Source organism: Meleagris gallopavo, chromosome Z (assembly GCF_000146605.3).
Source record: "Meleagris gallopavo isolate NT-WF06-2002-E0010 breed Aviagen turkey brand Nicholas breeding stock chromosome Z, Turkey_5.1, whole genome shotgun sequence".
NCBI classification, from domain to species: domain Eukaryota; kingdom Metazoa; phylum Chordata; class Aves; order Galliformes; family Phasianidae; genus Meleagris; species Meleagris gallopavo.
In genome coordinates this window covers 44388289-44394716 of record NC_015041.2, presented here as the reverse complement: position 1 = coordinate 44394716, position 6428 = coordinate 44388289, and the positions used below count along the sequence as shown (strand labels likewise).

Below are 6428 nucleotides of genomic sequence, written 5' to 3'. Positions count from 1 at the left end.
AGTTAACTACATATCCAAAGAGATCTCTTTTGCCTGTTTTTAAAAAATAAGCAGGTGATTTCTGTATTTGAACAATTTTATATCGTATATGCTGCAATCATTAGGCATGATGGAGTGAGTCAATGTACTTTTGAGTCTCCTTATTTTTATTTTGTGTTTACATCAGACCTATAACATTCAAAAAACCTTCTCTTTTGTTGTTTAGTATACATACTTGTATACGGGTACCTGTATATCATCCAGCAGATAAAACTGTCTTTTATATGTTTTTATCAAAAAAAAATCTTTTGTTTACTAAAAGGACAGCTTTATTTGCTTTGCCATATGTTTCTACAAAAAGATGATGTTAAAAAGCAGGGTTTATAAAAAGAGAAAAGGTCACAGCTGGTCTGCTAGTCAGTTTACCCTAAAAATTGTAAATATTCTGTCTATACTTTATTCCCATCCCTTCAGAGTAAAGAGAGAGTGTGATCTGCCAGGACTCAGTTGCTGATGTTGCAAAATACTCAGGCTTGAGCATGGCATGGGGATTTCCATAACCCTGTCCTTCCAATCTAGGGGATAGACAGCAGCTCTTATTAAAGGACATTAATTATTTTGTAAGATCTGTGAGAAGCATTACCATATCAGTGGAACCTCGAGTTACTGGATTATATACAGTAATCATCCAGTCTCAGCAGTTCTGTCATTTTCTGTGGCATGACAAACCATTGATGATTACACTTATTCCAAATGTATGAAAACGGTGTCCGCTTGTTTCAGTTCAAGCGGAAGATATTTATTACTGACTTAATAAGCTACAAGTTAGTTTCATGTTTAAGTTGCATAGCTTCTGAGTAATATTTTTCATTAGGGCTCTTTTTCATCTCCAGAGCCAGTGCAACTGTAATTTTTATTCACCTTGCCACAGGGTCTGTGTCTTTACTACGTGTGAAATAGCTTCCAGCACACTGATTATAAAAACTGCTGGTTAAATACCAAAAATATGAAGGGTTTCACAGCTATATACTTAAAACATTTCATTTTGGTGGTGTAACTGTTATTGACAGTGTTTGTCTCGCACACAACTGAATGTACACATTGTTTACTATTTGAAAAAATACTGTTAGAAGTATGCATACCATTCCAGTCAACCAAAGCTGTGGCATAACTTTTTTTATGTGCTCCTAAATAAAAACAAGGTCATTGGCAACTTGTGTCTGCTTTGTTTTCTCTTTTAAGAGTATCTTCGAAGTGTTGTGAATCGGTCTTAATGGAGAAAAAAATGCAAATGTGCTACTAATATACAAATGAGCCAGATTTACTCCTGGTGGTTGAAGATGTAATGCATTTACCATTCGATGCTAAAACACTTCTCACAAAGGCATGATGTCAAGTGGCCACAACTTTCTGCTGTGCATCCTGATGTTCCAGAGATAACATTAAGCACAGAACCACTGTGAGTGCTTTTCTGTTTGTGCATACTGCTCTGGCAGAATAAGGACTGTACCACACATACACACTGTGCATTCTACCCTTCAGAACCAGTTTCTTTACGGAATTGAACTTTCTCTCGTTAAGTTTTTTGAACTGCACATCCTATTGCAGCCAGATATGACAGAGGTCTCAAGGATTATGTTCACAGAAAATCACTGCTTAAATTTGGTAACTCCTGAAATGCTATCACATAGATAACGTAGTTTCAATAAGCATTTAGTGTTTCCTCCAAGAGAGCAAAACCCGAGAATATTTGCTAAAAGTTGTTTTAAATTTTTTAAATCTTTTTTTTAATCTCCTTTGTTTGTTATAATAAAGATGGTTTTTGTTATAATAAAGATATATCTTTGACTTCTTTTTGTACTACCAATTAGTCTTTGTTAAGAGAAGTCAAACATGCTTGCATAATTCAGTTTTGTAGGAATCTATATAAACAGGTCTAAGGAGAGGAATAAGGAGAAAGGCAAACAAAACATACTGATCAGATCGTACTGATGATGATACAGATGATCTGTTCAGTAGCATCAAAACCAGTGGAGTTCAAAGGGAAGATAGCAAAAGAGCTATAAGTAATATTTTAAAGACCCATTTCAATGCAATAGAATATTCAAGTAGAAGAATGTAGTGGTCTAACAGTGGTCGGTTACCTATGAAGAATAAGGTTTCTCTTGTTCCTGTATGTTTTTAAATCAGCATACACCTAAAGAGAAAACTGAAGTCCTTTCTGGATGGTCAATCTGAAGAAACTGAGAGGCGGTGTAAGAAGCAAAGGCTATTAGTAGGTATTTATCCTTCTTTTGTTATTCAAATAATGGCTTTCACTTAGCTTGTTGACACATTTCACTATTGAAATCACTTGACACTTTTCAGTATTTTCACATAGAAATTAGCTCCCACACTTATCCCCACGAAATTCAAATGAGTTGTCTGCTCTGAAATATAAAAGCTAAGGTAATGACAAAACAATCCAGTCTGTATTTCTGTGGAAAAGAGATGCCTAATTTTAAAATAAAACTAAGTTAGATTACATTAAAATAAATTTTAAATGAAGAAATAAACCCCAGAATACTCTGGGGATTATTACTCTGGACCATATACTGTAATACCTCCATTTGCACTATGACTCATCATTTTTAAATCTAACAGTGCCGCAATCTAATGTAATACAATTCCATTAAGGGTAGCAAAGAGTTGGTATGCCAGGTCTGACATTCCCTACAAATTAGCATGGGAGAGATCTAGCTAAGTCCTCAAACGATGTGCAGGTCTGTCTCTGATGAGTCATTCTTCCTTCAATGAACAAGTTGAAGAATGACAGAATATGAGAGCCTTGCAAATGATCAGTACTTCAGAGACAAATTCTATATTTGCTGCTCAAGCTGTAGAAGAATCTCGGAGAGGTCAGTGTGTGTGTGTTGTGTGTGCTGCAGCTTTCATGTGGGCATGAATGATGCTGGAAGCCAGAACATGGGCAGAATCAAAGACAATAATAAAACTCTGGGAGCACAATTGAAGAATGAAACTCATGGCCAAGTTATCGTCTCTTCAGTTTTCCAGCGGAAGAAGAGAGGGAAGCCAGAAACAGACGCACAATGCCCATCAGTTCCTGGTTATGTGGACAGTGCCCATGCACTGTTTTGGTTTTTATGACAGTGGGACTTTCAATGAAGGTTATAATCTATTAAAGAGGGATGGGATCCACCTACCTAGAAGAAGCAGGGCAATCTTTGGCAACAGGCTGGCTAATCTAGTGTGGGTGGCTTTCAACTGAAGGCCTTGGAGGAGTGAAGTCAAAAATGGCAATGTTCATGCCATTGCAATAGACTGGGGAATGAGCCAGGCCAACCGGAACAGTGACATGCTCCTTAGCTGCTTTCCTTGAGCCAGAAGGCCAGCTGCCTCAAGAGTGGGTATATTTACAGGCAATCCTTGTGCGTCCCTCTAGGAATACCTGCATCCTCAGCTCCCTTTTATTCTCTAAAGTGCCTATACCAGTGCGTGGAGCATGGGGAATAAACAGGAAGAGCTAGTGCTAGTGCAGTTGCAAGGCCATGATCTCACTGTAATCATGGAGACATGGTGGGATATCTTATACAACTGGAATGCTTTCATGGATGGCTACAGCTGTTGCAGAAAAGGCAAGCTAAGCAAGGCATGGCAGTGGAGTTGCTCTGCATTTGAAAGAGCAACTTGAATTTATTAATCTCTGCCTAGATGTGAATGAGGAACGAATTGAGAGCTTATGAATGAGAATTAAGGGACAGGTTAATATGGGTGACACCGCTGAGGGTGTTCACTACAGGCTGCCTGACCAGGAGGAGGAAGTTGATGAGGCCTCCTGAGGTAGCTGGAAGAAGCCTCATGATCACAGGCACTTGTTCTCGGGGAATTCAATTTTATATTTGTTATATTTGTTGGAAAAGCACACATAGACCAGGAGGTTCCTGCAAAGCATTATGATGACTCTCTGATCCAAGTGGTGAAGGAACCAATGAGGAGAGATGTGCTGCTACTTTCACTTAAAAGATCCGGATTATTTGAACCCAATGCATATTGTGTACAAAACATTGTTTTGTTGTACAATAAATGTCAGGTTATACTGTGAGATTTCATTCTGTATCTTTACATTACATGGTGGCGGAAGTTTTTTGTGTAAAGTTGGTGACCTGTAACCAAAGATTTTTTTTTTAGCTCGTAGCCTGAAGACTTCCAGCTAGAACACTGTTAGCAAGTACTTTCTGCTGCCTTCTCCTATATATATGTGCCTTCTATGCATGCTAAATGCATCATTTCTCCCAAACTGCTCCAAATCTTTTCCCTTTCACAGTTGAGCTTTAAATGCTATTGTGTAGATAGAATACAGTGCACCTTTTCATGTTGGCTGGGTGTAATAATTTCTTTGAGATATTCTGAATCAGAGTGGGTAGTGACTGAACATCTGCAAAACATATAAAACTCTAAAAACACACCCTATTTCAAGAACTTTCCAGTGCTTACCTCCTCCATCTGGACATGAAGAAATAAACTCAGACTTGCACAAGTAGCCAAGATTCCTACTGAAGTCAGCTTAATTGTGCAAAAAGGAAATTTGTCTCAGAAAGCAAATTAAGGAATACTTTTCATGCTCTTTGAAAATCATTTTTAACTTGGTATTTAAGAAATAAATACCAAGTTAAGACACTTTAAATTCTAAATAAATTGTTGCTGTAGTTACATTTAACTTAGCCAAATATCCCTTTAAGATTTGTTAAAAAAGATGGAGATTTAGGCGTCGTATGGCAAACTTTGCTAAGTTATATTACAATTACTTATCACAGAATTACAGAAGACGTATTTTTAATTTCTAATATAAAAATACTCCAGATTGTAATGCTTTTTTCTTCATTATAAACGTAACTCTACTATTTCAACTGTACCCTCTCAGAATTGTTTTTCTCTTTTCCTTCCCCCTCTCCCCAGAATAAAAATATTTTGTATTTTATCTTGGATGTCCTTATGGATTACCAGCAAAATCCAGATTTTCAGAATAAAGGCTACAATCCCCAGTCAGGAGAAAGAAAGTGAACATATTAAAAATGCTTGCTCTATTAAGCACAGGAATTTAATTCACATGCACTAAAACATACACAAAGTATTATCCTTTTGAATTTTTTAAAAAATGTTCTTTTAACTGATTGTCTTTCCATTCTTGTGGTGTAGTAGCTTCATTAGTGCTCAAATCACCATCGCAGTTCCCACCGTGCAAGCCCAAAACACAAAAAAGCAGAGAGAAAAACGATAAAACTCCTCTAAGGATAATAAATCAGGAAGAAATCACAGATAATAAAAGAAACTGAGCACTTTCTCTGTGCATTTCACTTTTAATATTATGATTGGTTTTTAAATTCAGTTATACTGTTGAGCTAATTCACTGTCATCAGTACAGGAACCCACTGGTGTGCAAAGTCATCATAAAATTTAGGTATTTACTGATTTACTCAGAGTACCAAGATGCAGAAAATGGTTTGTTATAGTCTGTGATTTTTTGCTGCCTTGAAGCAGCACTAAAAAGTTTTAAGCAGTTTGTAAGTAAAGAAAACAAATACCAAGCACATCAGTGTACCTTTGTTCAGCATGTAAAACCTTGGGTGGTTTTAAGAGCACTGCAAAAATACGGTGAAAAACAGTTATCAGTCTTGGGAAAACCTGAGCTTGCTGTGCTGCGTGAAAAAGGATTAAAAGGACTATAATTGAAATTCCTTACAAAACTGTTGTTTTTTTCTCCCTGTGTTGAGCAGTTCGAGCTAAAACTTGCAAGAAGCAAACATCAGGTGCATCTCAGTGCATACTGGTTGGTGAAGCAGGTGAGCGTCTCATGTTGGTTCCTTCCTCAGCAATGCAAGGCCATGTAAGGCCACCACAACTGAGATGGTTTCAGCTTGACCACAGGGATCATAAGAAGACAGGAGCATGGTCTTTCTGCAGAGGACTTCTGTGCACTTCCAAGAAGGGTAGCAGACATTAGCTGTGTATTGAAAAGCATGTCTTTGGAGAGATTTTAGGAACAAAAGCTGGCTCAGCTCCATCCCATTGCGATTAGAAATACCTGTGACCCAGTTGCATGGTTCAGCTCCCAAGAAAAATAGAAATAATCACTATGAAGTTAATATTTTCTGTTCCCTTTGTTTTTTCTTACTTGAAGAATCCAAGTTAGGCAATAACTACGAAGTTAGGTGGAGTACCGCATCTTAACCTGGTCCTGTATGTACCAAACAGAGTAGGGAAACGATGAAACTGGTTGTTGGCAAAACCACTGATAGAAGTTTGTATCTAGTCAGCAACCACATTTTATGGATGTGGAAATACCGCAGTGGTTTGTAGGCTGAGATTAGCAATGCTTCAGTCCACTGCTGCCAGGAGGTGATTACTTGGCTCCTTTTCATGGCTATATGCACAGTGAAAATATATCTGTA

General features: G+C 37.5%; 1 long non-coding RNA gene across 1 annotated transcript; it reads left to right on the top strand.

The window, feature by feature from the left end:
• The first annotated feature begins 6 nt into the window (after nt 1–6).
• LOC109364030 lies at nt 7–6428 on the top strand. The gene is made up of 2 exons (XR_002109993.1): nt 7–1438; nt 2170–6428. It is a non-coding gene; the product is annotated as an uncharacterized LOC109364030 (long non-coding RNA).